At 42.8% G+C, this 16,229-nt stretch overlaps 1 protein-coding gene and 1 non-coding gene across 4 annotated transcripts in view; both read right to left on the reverse strand.

Moving 5' to 3' along the window:
* LOC127001728 (uncharacterized) overlaps window positions 1–16,229 on the reverse strand; it is a 179,847-nt gene that overhangs the window by 108,445 nt on the left and 55,173 nt on the right. The gene's annotated exons all lie outside the window — the stretch shown is intronic.
* Window positions 12,799–12,872, reverse strand: Trnal-caa (transfer RNA leucine (anticodon CAA)). Its single transcript has one exon. It is a non-coding gene; the product is annotated as a tRNA-Leu (tRNA).

Below are 16,229 nucleotides of genomic sequence, written 5' to 3' on the forward strand. Positions count from 1 at the left end.
CCCAGTACTCTTTCACTTATTGGTCGCATATTGTGTCAATTTCCAGGGGCGCAATCCCCATCTGCTGGTCAGTGCCCTCGGGAATGGTTTCGATGTCCTTGACTGTGAATACGGATGCGAAGTTACTGTTGAGGATTCTGGCCATCTGTTTACTGTCCTGGGTTACAGATCCGGTCTCGTCTGTCAGGGGACCAATATTGGATTTTACTTTCTTTTTCGACCTGATGTATGTGAAGAATATTTTGGAATTAGTCTTGATTTCGCACGCTATTCATTTTTTATAGTTGCGTTTACTACTCCGAATAAGAGTGCGGCAAGCTCTGAGGCTGTTCTGGTACTGAGTACGAGCTTCGGCGGTGTCATTCTCTTTTATTAGGTTATAATTCCTTTTTTTTCCCTCTGGTCATCCACGGTGGATCTACGGCACCATTTACTCAACTGGATTTCGTAGGCACTTTAGCCTTCCCTACCTCCAGAAGCTTATCTTTGAAGATGTTCCACGCGTTGTCGATTATATTGTCGGTTAGGTTAAGTTGGTCCCAGGTCGCAGTGGGAAGCAGCTCACGGGCTAAGTTGAAATTTTCTTTTTTTGTAATCTGGTATCTCTGACGGATTATCTACGAGTTTGTGACTTATGTTGACATTAAAACGGATTAAGTGGTGATCGCAACTAATAAGTTTCATACCAACTTCACAGTCGCGAATGAGGTCGGGGTCGCTTACTAATACCAGATCCAGCAAATTGTTTTCGCTTGTCGGTTGAGTTACAACTTGAGCGAGGGACGAATGCTCCACCATTTTTATAAGCCTGTTACCTTCTTGATCTCCCGTCAACAGTCAATGTTAGGACAGTTAAAGTCCCCGATTATAAGAACATAAGAACATACGGAGTCTGCAAGAGGCCGGTTGGCTATTGCTTCTTTGTTTCGTACAGGGCTGCGTCGTCGACTGCTTGTTGTTCTGGGTGCCTGTATATGGTGGCAAGTGTTAGTTTCTTATTATTTGCGGTTATTTCCACGTAGACGGAATCGTATTTCTCTGCGTACTGTTTATCTATTTTTATGGCAGGGAGCGTCCTTTTTACGTAGCAAATTACTCATCCTTCTTTTTTGTGCATTCGATTTTTGTGGAAGCTTTCGTACCCAGGGAATGACAGTTCGGATATTAAAGGTGCAGAGTTGGCCCTAGTCTCTGTGATGGCTACCACATCTGGTTTCTCTGTTGCAATATACGCCCTAATTTCGTAATTTTGGGGGGTACTAAAGTACGTGCATTTGTGTACTGGACAGAAATGTGACTCCTGTTTTCGCCGCGACGAGTTGTACAGTATCAGTTCGTTTGTCGGAGGCGTCGTTGGTTACACTGTTTCTTGAAAGCCGCACCGACGCTACAGGTTGGTTAATCAAGGGCAGCCTTTGCCCCGTCCTCGCCCGCAGTTTTTTTAACAGCTTTTCGAAAAGCTTTCTACTGCCTCGTTCAGGAGTCTTTCAAGCCGCGCTGATCCAACCTCGTTCATTTGGAGGCCATCATCACGAAACAAGTCTGGGAGGTCATTGAAATGATACCAGGGGTTTGTGAACGCTACGCCTTCATCGTTACATAACTGCTTCAGGCTAGTGTTAACGCTGTACGCTTTGCTGTTAAACCCGGCGAACGTATTGACTCTCGGTAGAATCCCAGAGATGATGATGTGAGGGGACTTTGTCTTGTATTTCCGAATGACTTGACGGTATTTTGACACCAGGTCCAGAGATCGAGTTGACTGAACGTCGTTAGTTCCCGCATGGATCAAAAACACTGTCTTCCTTCGCGCTTCGTGAAGCAGCGTCGACAGCTAATTTAATATCGTCCAGGAGGAGGAGTGTAACAAGTAGGAGGAGGAGGAGGAGGAGGAGAAATTGTGTTACGAGGAGGATACGATGCTGATGGTAGAGGAGGAGGAGGAGAAAAATGTCGAAAGAAGAAGAAAACGAAGAAAAAAGAAAAGAAGGAAAATAAAACACAGTTAAGAAAAAAAAGATGAAAAATAGGCAAATGAAAGAGACAGAGATAAAAAGAATGAGAAAAATAGCAATAACAGAGACGAACAAAAACGACCCTGAAACTAACCTAATAAACAGTTGAGAAATAAAAAGAAATAATAAAATAAAAAGAAACTGAAAAGAGAGAGAAGACAAAAGTGATAGAAATAGAATAAAAAATTTACAGGACTAAGGAAAGAAAAGAAAAAGTAATAAAAAAGAGAACGGAAAAAGAAAAAAATAAGAGATAGAGAAAGTCTGAGAAGCAGGAGCCTTTTCTTTTCTTTTTATTGGCCATCAGCCGATTGTAGCAATTAGGCCAACAGGAGCACGATTAAAGAAACGAAAGGAGGAGGAGGAGGAGGAGGAGGAGGAAGAAAAGGAGAAGGAGAAGGAGGGGGAGGAAAAGGAGGAGGACGAGGAGGTGAAGGAAAAACAAGGAGACAACGAAAAGCAAATAGAGGAAGGAAAGGTGAGAGACTAAAATTAAATGTGTCGGTGAATGGCGGGTGAAACGAGACACGGAATGGGCCAGAGAGAGAGAGAGAGAGAGAGAGAGAGAGAGAGAGAGAGAGAGAGAGAGAGAGAGAGAGGGGGCTAATGGGACTTGGGATACTCCTCAAATAAGTATCTTGCTTGTAAAAAAAAAAAATTCTCTCTCTCTCTCTCTCTCTCTCTTTTAATCAATCACTCACAAGCTCATTCACTCATCAGAACGGCAGCAAATTGAGTCTTTTAAGGGAAGGCAAAGTGAAGTGTCAATCGGTCTGCATTTTTAATATTTACGTGACGGTCTTTCTTTTTATGAGTGTGTGTGTGTCTGTCCGTCTGCCTGGTTGTTCGTGCGTGTGTTTGTTTGTATTTGTTTACCTTCCCTTTTCTGCTTCAGTTTCCCTTCAGTTTTGTTTGTTTCGTTTATTCTTTTCACTCGTCTCTCTCATATTTCAATACCTTCTTGTTTTTCGTCGGCGTCGGAGAAGGCTAAGGAAATTACCAACGATGACAAAAAAAACTAAAATATATGAAAAAGGGAGAAGAAAAAAATATGTACTCGTCAGAGAAATAAAGGAAAAAAATATGAGAGAGAGAGAGAGAGAGAGAGAGAGAGAGAGAGAGAGAGAGAGAGAGAGAGAGAGAGAGAGAGAGAGAGAAGGGGCAAAGGATGAAAGCGATAGAGACAGACTTCACAGACCTCTCGACACGTGTCCCTGTGCGATGGCGTAGTCTTTCTGTTTGTCACGAGTGTGCTCGAGGGACGGCGGGGAAGGACCAAGAGGAGGAAGAAAGGAGAAAGAAAGAGGAGAAAGAAAGAAGAGAAAGAAGAGGACGTGGAAGAAGAAAGAGAAGAGCGAAAATTAGATGAAGAAAAACGATGATTATGTTGAGAAAGACGAGAACAAAGAAGAGGAGGAAGTTAATGAAGGAGAGAGGGAAAGGCGGAAGAAAAAGGAGATGAAATAAAAGAACAAGAACAAAACGAAGAAGAGCAGGAAGACGAATACCTTAGAAAAATAACGTCGATAAGGAGGTGGAGGAGGAAGAAGAGGATAAAAAAAATAGATGAGTTAGTATTCTATTAACAGAAGGAAAAGGGGTCGGAAAAGGAGGGAACAAACGAGGAAATATAGAACATATAAACGATTGTGGAAAGGAAGAGGAGAATAGGGAGAGAAGGTGAAAGAAAGAACGGGAGAGCATAAGCGCAGATAGATGGCAAGTAGAAATGCCTTTGGAGGAAAGACAACGAAAGGAGGTGTGAAAAGTGGGGTTGTTGGGTCCAAAGTAAGATGAAAAGGAGGGAGGAAAGAAAAGAGGAGAAACGTGAAGCAGAGTGATGAATATAGATCAGGAAGAGTGTCTGGGGGAGGAGAGAAGACAGAGGAGAGAGAAACTACTACTACTACTACTACTACTACTACTACTACTACTACTACTACTACTACTACTACTACTAAAATGATACCTTCACCCATGTTTATTTTCCCGACACATAATCATGGAGGGCTCCATAGCTTGGAGGTCATTAGCCCCAACTCTGTTCGCTAATGACTGTGGCATCCAACCATATTACTAATACTACCTGACACTAAATCACCCATCATCTATTAGTCTAGATCCCCCTTTCCTTCCCCACTCAAGTCACTCCCGACCCACCCTAATGTCACTCTCCACCACTGTGGCTTCATAGTCCATATTGGAGATGTTGGTGGCTTTTGGGCCAGAGTGTCTGGTGCCCCTGAGACATAGGATGGCCGACCTGAGCAGGGAGAACGAGAGGCGACACCTCATCCAAGCGATAACATGACTTCTTGGCTGATGTTTCTTTTCTGAGATTAGCTCCGCGAGGCGTGCGTAGAAGCATTGGGCCCTGGGACCCATCCCGCCGGATGTGGTGAAGACGAGGGGGGTGAAGCTGCCCTGATCCACATGTTGGATTCTTTCACCGTATGCCCTTGTCTTCTCCTGCTCGTTCCTGTGGTGGGCGGCTTGCAGGGGCAGCTCACGGTCACAGGCAGCCATCGGGTCGAATATGCGGATGTCCATGAACGCCCGCTGTCCGCGCACCCAGAATCCGCGGGCACTTACATCAACCCGTGCCTCCTGTGAGGTATTGGCCGTCCTGTATCGAAGGTGTTCGCCGTCCAGGGGAAGCAGTGCCGGCTCGGTAGTGACGTCTTGGCATACCTCCCCGAGCATGCTGGCTGTCAGATCCCTCACTTCATCGTGTCGAATACAGACGAAGCCTCCTTTTTTACATGTCATGGTGTGGGTGACATCATTTGGTGATCCACATGCACAGAGATCAGGCAGTCCCTCAATCGGCCAGCCATATCTCAGAGCAATGGCGTCGACAAATTCTTGTTTGTTGAGGCTGAAGCCCTTTGCTCTGATTGGTAATGACGTTAGCCAGTTAGAGGCGCCTGCCTCCTGTGCTGTGTATTTTTCTACCCATTTCTGTGGACAGGTGGTGTGTAAGACGGTCCAGCTCGTCTTTTTGGGCCTGTTGCCTTTCTTCTGAGATTTTTCTTTTAATATCTCTTATTTCTGTTTGGTCTATCTCGCCCTCTGCCTCCTGAGCGATGATCCTGTTGATTAGTGACCTGGTAAGGCTGATGGAGTTTTGGTTCTCCTTATCAGCCAGCTTCTCCGGGTTGGTGATCCCCATCCCACCCAGTCTTGGGGGAAGTGCTAGCATATCCCTCTCCTCCTCCCCCAAACCATGAGATATCACTAACGCCGGCAAGAATACATTCTTGACGGCATTTTCCAGTGGTCGGAGAAGTGGACTGATGCCGGGGATGGTGCGCATCAGGAACGTCCACCGATGTTGGATGCCGTGGGTGTACGCTGAATAGGCAGCGTGTGGCTCAGTCTTGGCAATGGCAGACAAAGCTTCTATTTCCTTCACCCATTCAGCTACTTTGTCTCCCACGTACTCCTACTTATATACCTCTGTCCCGATCACTGCACCTAAGTGTCGTTGTCCGTCTTTTGTCACAATGACGCCACTTCCTCTAAAAGTTTCTGCGGCATGGTCATAATGTTCAGGTTTGACAATAAGGACAGACTTGGTGGCGTTAGGGATGTATCCTATCTCAGGGCCGGCGGTGTTCACAGTGTCCCACCACCCTTTTAAGTCTGAGATTTTACCAGCACCTGAGAGGTCATCCGCATAAGCCACCTGTTTCACCCGTGTTTCTGCGTACGCGATTTCATTTTGGAGGACTGATAGGCCCAGGGCGTACATAGCCATGGCTATTGGGTCACCTTGTGTTGTTCCCTCAGATGATTTTAACACTTTCACTTTTCCACTGTGGCTATTTATGTATAAGTCGGTCGGGTATGTATAGGTATTTTCGACATACATAGCTAAGCTGGGGCACTTGGTTTTAATGTTGTGTATCATTGTCTTTCTATTTATTGTGTTGAAGGCATTTTTGGCGTCAACAAGAAGCACTGCTTCGCACTCCACGTGGTCGAATATCTCCCGCATGGCATGGACTGCTGCTTCTCCTCCTGCCTGCTGCCCCGCACAAACTTGGAGGTTCCCTGCTGCCATTCTCACATCTTCTTTGACGACAGCCATGATGCATTTGCCTACGATTCGCCGCAGGACTTCTCCGACTCCTATAGGCCTGCATCCCGGCCTCTTGTCCAGGGGAATGAGGCGGCATGCCGTCAGGCCGTCCACATAGTGGCAGCTGGAGGAGGCGAGTTTTCTTGCCAGTGCTGCAATAGTGTTGCGCAAGTCACCAGCTGCATTGCCAAAGTTGGCGCTGCTCAGCAAGCTTCGCCATGCCCGTGCATCAAGTCCTGAGGGCCCCGCGCTGCCACGAGTCTGGAGGGCCTTCTTCCACACCATCTCTCCTGTTATCCTTTCGTATATAACTGGATTCGGTGGTTGGTGACATCCTGCCAGTCTCAGTCCCTTCAGGTCACTCGGTGGAGGATGTTTTTCCTTGAGTTGACTGATCGTGTCCCTGGTGAGTGGAAGCACACCGCGTGTGGAATTTTCTGACAAGGCTCGTGTTGCAGACGCAACATTGCCTTGTCGCATTTTGTCTGCAAACTTCCGGGCCCTGTCTTCTGTGGAGGTGTTGTTTTGTTGGGGTCCGGGGAGCCTCTCCTGTATGGCCCTGGCTTCTCCAAGGAGGGCATCTAACTCGTTAGTTTGCCACAAGGCAACTCGCCTTCTTAATGCCTCGATATTTTCCATTTGTTTGTTTTTGGTTTGGGGGTGCTACTACTACTACTACTACTACTACTACTACTACTACTACTACTACTACTACTACTACTACTACTACTACTACTTCTACTATTACTGCTACTATTACTAGTACTACTACTACTACTACTACTACAACTACTGCTACTACTACTACTACTACTACTACTACTACTACTACTACTACTAACGACAACAACAACAACCATACTGGTACTAACAGTATCACACCACCAATATCACAACCACCACTTCATCCGCTACCACCACCTCCACCCCCACTACCACCACAACCATCAATAGCAACAACAACAACAAAAACAAAAATAACACTAAATACCTACTCCTCCAATACCACCGCCAACACCATTTCCACCTCCACCACCAACAACAACACTACTACCACCACCACCAACAACAACAACAACAACAACAACAACACCATGTCACCGACGATCCTGAAACATGGCCGCATCAAACCTTAAGCTGAATGATGGACGGTAACACACTCTCTCTCTCTCTCTCTCTCTCTCTCTCTCACACACACACACACACACACACACACATACACACACACACACACACACACACACAGGTGTCGTAGCCCAGCTTTCCCCTTTCTGTTTCTCTTCCATTTTCTCTCCTTCCTTCCCTCCCTCCCTTCCTCTCTCCTTCCTTCCATCGCTCCCTCCCTCCCTCCCTCCCTCTCTCTCTCTCACCCCAGTCCCCTTATCTCTCCTACGCACTCCTGCCTCTCCTGTGCGCTCTATACCTGGATAAGCCTCCTTCCTAACACACACACACACACACACACACACACACACACACACACACACACGCGATCGCATGAGTCACCTTCCTCATACCTAATTCTCTCTCTCTCTCTCTCTCTCTCTCTCTCTCTCTCTCTCTCTCTCTCTCTCTCTCTCTCTCTCTCTCTCTCTCTCTCTCTCTCTCTCTCTCTCTCTCTCTCTCTCTCTCTCTCTCTCTCTCTCTCTCTCTCTCTCTCTCTCTCTCTCTCTCTCTCTCTCTCTCTCTCTCTCTCTCTCAGTTTCAGTAAGATCTTTGAAAGAGTAATGGTTGAGAGATTATTGAATTACCTAACAAAGCACTCCATCCTCACTCCATCCCAGTATGGTTTCCGTCCCAACTATTCTACTGACTCAGCTATTCACCATCTTTGCCAGAACATATATAATGCCTTGGATAAGAAAATGTTTCAAGTAACGGTCTTCTGTGATTTCAGTAAGGCATTTGACACCATTTCCCATTCTATATTAATAAGTAAATTATCTACATACGGTATTCGTGGTAATGCCTATAACTGGTTCAAGAGTTACCTCACAAACAGAAAGCAATATACAGTTTACAATAATATGTCCTCCCCGTACAGCTTCGCTGCATGTGGTGTGCCTCAGGGCTCCATTCTCGGCCCAGTATTATTTTTAATATACATTAATGACATCGTTCGCTGTACCAACAAGCTAAAATTTTTACTCTATGCCGATGACACCACTATTTTTCTCCAAGGAATGAATCTGGAAAATGTTTCACACACATTAAATAATGAATTAAATAAAGTTTACAATTGGATCACAAGCAACAGATTAACTTTAAATACCAACAAGACTCACCTCATGATATCTAGTCCTTTAATGACTCCGCCAATACGTACAACAGTTAAAATCAACAATCTTGAAATTTATGAAGTTCATGAATTTAAATTTTTGGGAATTCTCATCGATAGTAAATTAAAATCGAAAGAACATCTGAATCTTATAAGATCAAAGGTATCGGTACTAACAGGCATAGTATATAGAATAAGAGACTTTAAATGCAAATTGTATTCGACAAATTTATCTAACATTAATAAATCCACACTTATTGTATTGCTGTGCTATATGGGGAGGAGCATATAAGACTTACACTGACAGCCTCTTTACCAATAAAAAAAAAAACTGCTACGAATAATGTCTTTTAAAAAACGCTATGAACACACCAATCATATTTTCAGAGATTTAAAACTTCTTAAAGTTCCAGACATAATATATTTACAGAGCTGCTTGTTTGTATACAAATCTTTAAATTCCTGTGATATTGAGCCTGGCTACACTATAATCACCAACACCACCACTAGAAGACAATGTATTTTACGTGTACCGTTATGTAGAACAACTCACGCCCAGCAAAGTGTCATGTCAAGAGGAGCCAACATTTGGAATAATTTATCAGAAGAGTTTTTAAATTGTAATAATATAAATGTATTTAAATGTAAACTAACAAAAGCATTGTTTGATAAGTATCAATAATTCTCAGAATATTTCGAAATGTTATATTTTTTCTATTTTTTTGTGTGAATTACTTGGATTTCTTTTGTCCTAACAGTATGCCAAAACTTTACTGTGTCCAATGTAAATAATAGTATATGTAGTGAATAGGTATGCCTATGTATACTTGTATGTATTTTAACTATAATTTGTGTTGTATTCAATCATGAAATTCTATACATTTTCGGGTGGCCTAACATAGTCCCTTGCTATGTTTATTATATGTAAATAATTTTCAGGTCCTATTTAAAGCTTCGGCTTACATGGACCGAGCCTATCAACAATGTTTATATTGTATGCAATTTCTCAAACCTTATGGCCAATAAAGATATCTCTCTCTCTCTCTCTCTCTCTCTCTCTCTCTCTCTCTCTCTCTCTCTCTCTCTCTCTCTCTCTCTCTCTCTCTCTCTCTCTCTCTCTCTCTCTCTCTCTCTCTCTCTTCATTATCTTCTTGTCTATCATATACTTTACATACTTTTCCTTAATCCTACCTCCTCCTTCCTCTATTTTTTTTCTCCTCCAGATTTTTTCTCCTCCCTTTCATCTTGACTGTCTGTCTCCCTCCTCTTCTCTCATATTCAATAACGTCTCACAGAGAAGAAAAGAAACTAGCCATCAATGTTGTGAGATTTTGTGTGTTCGTGTTTGTTTTTATGTGTTTGGCGTTTCCGTCGGCAGTTGATCTCGTTGCTTGTACGTTTTTATTCTAATTGAAGAGAAAACGTTTGCGTGATTAGAGAAACGAGGAAAAAGGAGTTGAAGGTCTCCAGTGTTTGCATCGTAAGGTAGCAACGCAGATTCAAGAGAGAGAGAGAGAGAGAGAGAGAGAGAGAGAGAGAGAGAGAGAGAGAGAGAGAGAGAGAGAGAGAGAGAGAGAGAGAGAGAGAGAGAGAGAGAGAGAGAAGGACCGAAATTTAGTAAGAAGGCAAGGAAGGTTGTAAAATGGAAGGATGGAAGAGAAAGAGAGAAAGGGAGGAAGGGAAAGAGAGGAATGGAGGGAAAAAGAGAAAGGGACGAATAGAAAGAGAGGAAGTCAGGAAGGAAAAAAGAGGAATTAATTGAAAGAGAGAAATGGAGAAAGGGGAGAAAGGAAAGGGAGGGAAAGACAGGAATGGCGGAAGGAAAGAAGGGAAAGAGAGGAAGAAATGTAAAGAGGGAAAGGAAGGGAGGGAAAGAAAAGAAATGAAGAGGAAAACAGGAAGAGAAAATTGAAAAGAGAGGAAGGGAAGTACAGAAAGAATAAGAGAGGAAAAGAGGTCAAGAGGGGAAGGGAAAAAAAGAAGGAAAAGAGAAAGTAAAGGAGAAAAAGAGATGAAGAGAGGAAGGGAAAAAGAAGTGGACGAAGGCCTGGTCGTGGCTCCTCCACGGATCGCTGTCCTCAGGTGATCGTCGAGCCAGGGAAAGGAGGTACTGAGTGTGAAATGAGAGAGAGAGAGAGAGAGAGAGAGAGAGAGAGAGAGAGAGAGAGAGAGAGAGAGAGAGAGAGAGAGAGAGAGAGAGAGAGAGAGAGAGAGAGAGAGAGAGAGAGAGAGAGAGAGAGAGAGAGAGAGAGAGTGTCGCATCTCATATATAGGTTCACGTGCAACCAAGGAAACTGTGAAGTCCTTCCCTCTACCTATGTTGGCATGACGACAACAAGACTCTCGCGACGACTGACATTCCACCTCGCGTCAGGAGCACCCAAGAAACACCTGAAGGAGCAGCATAGAATCAACATCACAAGAGAAATGCTGGAAAACAACACGGAGACCCTGACAACATGTCCTGACACAAGACGCCTCCCCATCCTAGAGGCACTGTACATCAAAACAACAAACCCGACATTAAATATGCAAGCAGAAGATCTACAAGCCCTACCAAGTGCGCGAAGAACAAGTTTGACGAGTACCCCCGCGCAGCCCGTAGTAACACCTGCCAGCCGATCAGAGACCAGGACGCGCAGTGGGACGACCAACACAGCGGTATAAATCCACCCCCGCTCCCCACACAAGCCATTCTCTCCGGTATCCTTACCAAGGAAAGACCTCGCTACTGAGGAAGAGTCTAGGACCCGAAATCGCGATCTAGCGAACATGACTAGCTTCGGCGAAGTCATACAGCCGATTAAGAAAGAGTTTAAGACTATCATAAGATATAAGGAGAATATCTTAAGAAAAATAATCAATGCTCACCTAGCTATCATTCAATATATATAGATATATATATATATATATATATATATATAGATATATATATATATTTATTTATATTTTTATATATATATATATATATATATATATGTGTGTGTGTGTGTGTGTGTACTTTTTTTTTCCTTTTGACAGTTAAAAAGTACTTAAAAACATAAGAAAGGATTTAATTGAGAAAGTGGAAATGGGAGGAAAGTAAACGAAGCGAAAAAGACAAAAAAAAAATGATAAAATATGATTGTTTAGTAATTTAATAGAGCGCCATAAATGAGAGAGAAGAAAGGAATAAATAAAAGAAAATAAAGGGAAGAGTAATTTTTAGGAACAACGAAAAAGAGGAAAAAAAGTATGCAGCAAGGAACGAACGATAGGAGGTAGCAAGAAATAAATAACGAAGAGGAATTAATGGAATGGACTGAAGGAAGGAAGGAAGGGAGAGAGTTAATGCTTCCCCTGGGACTCTTGAACATTCACCGCCAGTCGATTTAGTGGTGTTTTTAGGGTGTTGTTGTTGCTGTTGTTTGTGGTGGTGGTAGTGATTGTGATAACGTAGATTGTGGTGATGGTGATGCTAGTAGTGAGGCATTCGACCGGTGAGGGAGACAGACAGACAGACAGACACAGAAAGCAAAAAAACATATGAAAGAAAAACACGAAGTAAAAAAGAGGAGGCTAGCGTATAAATCCAGTAAAAGCTAAGTCGGCCAGGAGGACACAAAAAAAGATGGGAAGAGGGCAGGAAAATAAAACGGGGAAAAAACGGGAAGGGAGGAAAAACTAGTTGAGGTGTTTGTTATGGAAGCCGCGCGCTGGCGTTCCCCTGCCCCCCGCCGCCCCCCGTGCCGCCTCACACTGGTGGGCGTCATAAGAGTTCAATAAAGGTAAATTTAAGGAGACTCGCTACAGCTGGGCGTGTCCTCTATGCTCATCTCTGTCACATTGGCCCTTGATCTCCATTCGAAATTGACCTCTCTTTTCTCCACTCATTTCTGCTTTCTTTCTTGGAGCATTGATTAGCGGGGTTTTTCCGACTTGCTTCCTTTACTGGCTCCATGTTACCACAGTTTACTTTCTGCAGGTTTCCCTATGTACCCATTTATGGGCCAGCCCGCTCAAAAGGGAGTATGCACTGTTAGGTTGGTTGTGCACCGCCTGTCCGGGACCGAGGTTTGAACCCAGCACCGCGGATTCGTAGCTAGGTGAGCTAACCGCTTCACCACGGAGTCGCAATGTGTAAGTGACGTCAGAGGATGAGGGTGATACTGCCGGTGCAGTGTGTGTGTGTGTGTGTGTGTGTGTGTGTGTGTGTGTGTGTAATTCACCTCTTGGTCTGCTGCGGGTCTCTCTCGAGACAGCCAGTCGTTCCCCTACGGAAGAGCACAGAGCTCATAGTACCGATCTTTGGGTAGGGCTGAGACCACTCACACACAACACACCGCGACAACGAGGTCACAACTCCTTGCCTTACGTCGCGTACCTACTCACTGCTAGGTGAACAGGGGCTACACGTGAAAGAAGATAAACCCAACTTATCTTCACCCAGCCGGGGAATCGAGCCCCGGTCCTTCTGGTTTTGAGGCAGACGCTCTCTCCACTGAGCTACCGGGCCGTGTGTGTGTGTGTGTGTGTGTGTGTGTGTGTGTGTGTGTGTGTGTGTGTGTGAGAGAGAGAGAGAGAGAGAGAGAGAGAGAGAGAGAGAGAGTGAGTGAGTGAGTGAGTGAGTGAGTGAGTGAGTGAGAGAGTGAGTGAGTGAGTGAGTGAGTGAGTGAGTGAGTGAGTGAGTGAGTGAGTGATTCATTTTTTTTTTTATTGTCACGTGTCTTGTAGGTAGATTTGCCTTCATAAATTAGTTTTCTTGATTCCGTTTCTGTTTTCAGGATCTTCACATCACTAACGCTTTTCTTTTTCTTTTTTTTTTTCTACGTCAACTTTTTTTCCACCCGTCCGTCCGTCCGCTGGTCCGTCACAGCGCCAATTTATTTCATAACTTTTTTTTCCTTTAAACTCGACGTCTCGTTCAGAGTTGACCCAAAAAATAAAATACAAAAAGAAAATACATTTTTTCTGGGTCGTTAGCTGTCTAAAATTTTACGTGTCACGGTAAAATATAAATACAAAAAGTGAACGAGGTGAAAAAAAGATTAAAAGATATAAAAAAAAGTTGATGAAAGGAAAACAATATCCGAGAAGCCGTGAAAGCAACTAGGACATAAAATATAGAAAGATAAAACGGAAAACTGTATTTCATCTTTTTTCATTTGTAAATCCCGTTAACAAGAAAAAATACGCAATAAAAAAGTCAAAAGTAAAAATAAAAAGCGTCCTTGCACACACACACACACACACACACACACACACACACACACACACACACACACACACACAAGCATTTCCGTCGCCGAAATTAGCCTGCCATGAATAAATAAATAAAAAAATTGAAATAAACCAAATAAGTTTCCCGGCATTGCAACGCCTGATAAGCAACACGGGAATTGGGGAAGGAAGGGAATTGGGATGAGCATAAAGACGCCGGGAAAGAAATAAAAGAGGTGAAGGGAAATTAGCAAAATGAAAGGAAGAAACGCAAAGAGGAAAAGATAGCTGGAAGTAGGGAAAGGAAAGGAAGGGATGATAGAGATTAGGACATCGGGAAAGAAAAAGGAAGAAATATACAGAAACGGGGGATGAGAGGAAGGGGTTATAAGTAGCAAGGCACTGAGAAAGCACAGACAGAGGAAACAGTAAACGGAAATGGAGAAAGGAAAGGAAGTGATGATAGAGATTAGGACATCGGGAAAGATAAAGGATGAAATATACAGAAACAGGGGATGAGAGGAAGGAGTTATAAGTAGCAAGGCACTGAGAAAGCACAGAAAGAGGAAACAGTAAACGGAAATGGAGAAAGGAAAGGACGGGATGATGTAATTAGTAACTGAGAAAGCACGGGAAGAGGAAGAGACGAATGAAAATATAAAGAGTGGGAAGTGATTTTTTATTAAAGAAAGCTAAAGACTGGGCAAAGACGTTGGAGAAGAGGGAGGTACAGACTCAAGGACAAATGCGACGGAAATGAGCATGGAGGCTACGCGCAGTTATAGCCTATTCCCCAACTTTACCTTTAGTGCTACTGCTACTAATAATAATACTAAGAACAAGAAGAAAAAAAGATGAAGATGAAGAGAAAGAAGTAAAAGAAGATGATGATGAAGACGACGAATAACAAGAAGAGGAAAAAGAAGAAAAAGGTGGAGGAGGAGGAGGAGAAGAAAAAATAAAAAGAAGGCAAAGGAGGAGAAGAACAAGAACAAGAAGAAAAAAAATAAAGATGAAGAGAAAGAAGAAGTAAAAGATGATGATGATGAAGACGACGAATAACAAAAAGAGGAAAAAGAAGAAAAATGTGGAGAAGGAGAAGAAAAAATAAAGAGGAGGAGAAGAACAAGAACAAGAACAAGAAGAAAAAAATGATAAAGATGAAGAGAAAGAAGAAGTAAAAGATGATGATGATGAAGACGACGAATAACAAAAAGAGGAAAAAGAAGAAAAATGTGGAGAAGGAGAAGAAAAAATAAAGAGGAGGAGAAGAACAAGAACAAGAACAAGAAGAAAAAAATGATAAAGATGAAGAGAAAGAAGAAGTAAAAGAAGATGATGAAGACGACGAATAACAAAAAGAGGAAAAAAAAATGTGGAGGAGGCGGAGAAGAAAAAAATAAAGAGGAGAAGAACAAGAACAAGAACAAGAAGAAAAAAATGATAAAGATGAAGAGAAAGAAGAAGTAAAAGAAGAAGATGATGAAGACGACGAATAACAAAAAGAGAAAAAAGAAGAAAAAGGTGGAGGAGGAAAATAAAAAATAAAAAGAAGGCAAATGAGGAAAACAAGAACAAGAACAAGGAAAAAAGTATCAGATGTCTGTTAACAAGCCGAGATTTCCGTCTAACTTGTCCTTGTCCTAAATTAACATCCTTTTCATAATATTCTCTCTTGTATATCTTCCTGCCGGGCAACACCTGCAGGCCGGGCGGTACACAAGGGACGTTACATTGCAAACTTGGAGCATATTACAAGTGACAAAGTTTCTTTCTTAATCCTGAAACCGTCCAAGTTACCTCATTTTTTCCGTTTGAATTGTGCATATTGTGTGTGGTTGTGTGTGTGTGTGTGTGTGTGTGTGTGTGTGTGTGTGTGTGTGTGTGTGTGTGTGTGTGTGTGTGCTCCCAGCCGGTAGGTTTGTGATTGGTGTCTAAACGAAAGCTTATACATTTTTATCATTCGTATTATTTCTAAGTAATTTTACGTTTTGGAAAGGATTCCGGAAGAGAAATGTGGACACTGATATTGACAAAAAATAAATAATTTCAGATTTTACTCAAGAATTCCGGATTGTAATAAAGTTTTGCGAGAAATAAGAAAGCGATACTATTCTTGAACTTTAGGAAAATGATAAATTAATATAGAAATTTGAAGTTGAACCACAAGAGAAGGAAACTCGGGAACAGGGACTGAAGAAAAAAATGAAGAAAAAGCTAAACGAATAGAGAAGACAAAAGTTGTGATAAAATATACCCGTCAGAAAAAATACACTTCAAAGTAAACACAAAACAGCAGAATAAAGTTATCGAACGAAAAGGAATGAGAGGATTTTTAGACGAAACTTCAACAGAGAGAAAAAGTGGCCATGAAGAAAAATTAGAGCAGAGGGGAAAGGTAACAAGAGAGAACACTAAGATGTAAAAATGTAGAAAAAAAGTTTTATAAAAAGTGATACGAAAAGCCCATACCAAAACACACACACACACACACACACACACACACACACACACACACACACACACACACACACACACACACACAGCGCTGAATTAGCAATACTGTTCGTAACTGCGTTGATAGGATTCTGTTATGAGAGAGAGAGAGAGAGAGAGAGAGAGAGAGAGAGAGAGAGAGAGAGAGAGAGAGAGA

Source organism: Eriocheir sinensis, chromosome 21 (genome assembly GCF_024679095.1).
Source record: "Eriocheir sinensis breed Jianghai 21 chromosome 21, ASM2467909v1, whole genome shotgun sequence".
In the NCBI taxonomy this organism is placed as follows: Eukaryota; Metazoa; Arthropoda; class Malacostraca; order Decapoda; family Varunidae; genus Eriocheir; species Eriocheir sinensis.